Source organism: Brassica napus, chromosome C9, assembly GCF_020379485.1.
Source record: "Brassica napus cultivar Da-Ae chromosome C9, Da-Ae, whole genome shotgun sequence".
Taxonomy (NCBI): domain Eukaryota; kingdom Viridiplantae; phylum Streptophyta; class Magnoliopsida; order Brassicales; family Brassicaceae; genus Brassica; species Brassica napus.
The window spans coordinates 35,167,680-35,169,076 of NC_063452.1; positions in this window are offsets into that span (position 1 = coordinate 35,167,680).

The following is a 1,397-nucleotide window of genomic DNA, read 5'->3' on the forward strand; positions in this document are numbered from 1 at the left end:
GCTCGAGCTCGCGCTCGGTTGCTACGTAGCGACCAAGCTCTTCCGAAACGTCGATACGACATTAGTCCATGCATTCTCGTCTACCCTTCGATGCTATCTCCCAAAGACCGTAGCAAACCCATTTAACGATTCCTCGCCATTCTAAGTTATCGATCAAACTTAACCGTAAAAACTGCGGAAAGTTCGTTCTTTATCGAAAGAAGCCGTAATAAACGCTTCGAGTCGGAAGACGGCCCAAAGGGACCTAAGACATGACTCGAGGCCCAACTTACGATTTCTTAACCAACAGCCCGTAAGCCGCAAGACGTTTTACGCTTGGTTCGCGAGGAAAGATAAATGTCAAGTGTCTGCGGATAAATATGAAATTTTGAAGATAATTACGAAGATCGGAAAAAATGGAATATCTCCATTTTTATGCTATGACGGCTTAAGGGCAGAAGGGGAAAAGCGTAAACCGACCTTGGAGCCAGTATATAAGGAGTCCTAGGCGAGAGGCATGGAGGAGGACTTTTCACAGCAAACTTAGCATTTAGAACTAGGAATCTCGCCGACAGCTCTCGTAGCCCAGGCACATACCTTGTTGTAAACGCTCAAACGCAGATTCGGAATAAGAACTATCTTGCTCTCTTTTTCGATTTCTTATTTTATTACTGTTCTCGTTTCGTGTTCTGATTGCTTGGTTTGTGGTATTAGCAGATATCCGGGACCTCTGGAAAATTAGGGTTTTCCTAGTTTCCTTATTTAAACGGAAATCGACAGTGCGAATTTCGGTTCCACACCAGCTGATAATCAATCAGGTACAAGTGGAGTACCAAGCAAAAGACGACAGTATGATCCAGTATCTGGCGGTTGCTCAGTGTCTAATTAAGAAATTCAAGAGCTGCAAGCTCACTCAAATCCCCCGGGAACAGAATTCGCAAGCCGACACCCTGGCTAATCTAGGGTCCGCCCTTGAAACGAATAGCCAGATGAGTATCCCCTTGCTCGTACTGCAATGGCCCTTGCTCGTACTGCAATGGCTAGCTACCATGGAGGAACCCCCGTCAGAGGAGGTCTCTGCTGTTGAGGAAGGCGAAACCTTGATAACCCCCCTAATCCGGTACATGGAGGCCGACATCCTCCCGGAGGACCGTAGCGAGGCCAGAAAGATAAAAAAGCAAGCCACGAGGTACTGTATCTCCTAAAAGAAGATGTATCAGAGATCTTTCTCTGGCCCATACCTGAGGTGTGTCACACCCCGAGAAGCCGCTAGAATCCTTATAGAACTACATGAAGGAGATTGTGGATCCCACTTGATACGCCTTAGAAAGGATCACTCAACCGGATTGGAAAAGATATGAACTCCGAAGGAGAACTGATGGATCGATGGGTCGCACAAAGCTTGCGGATTGGCCTTT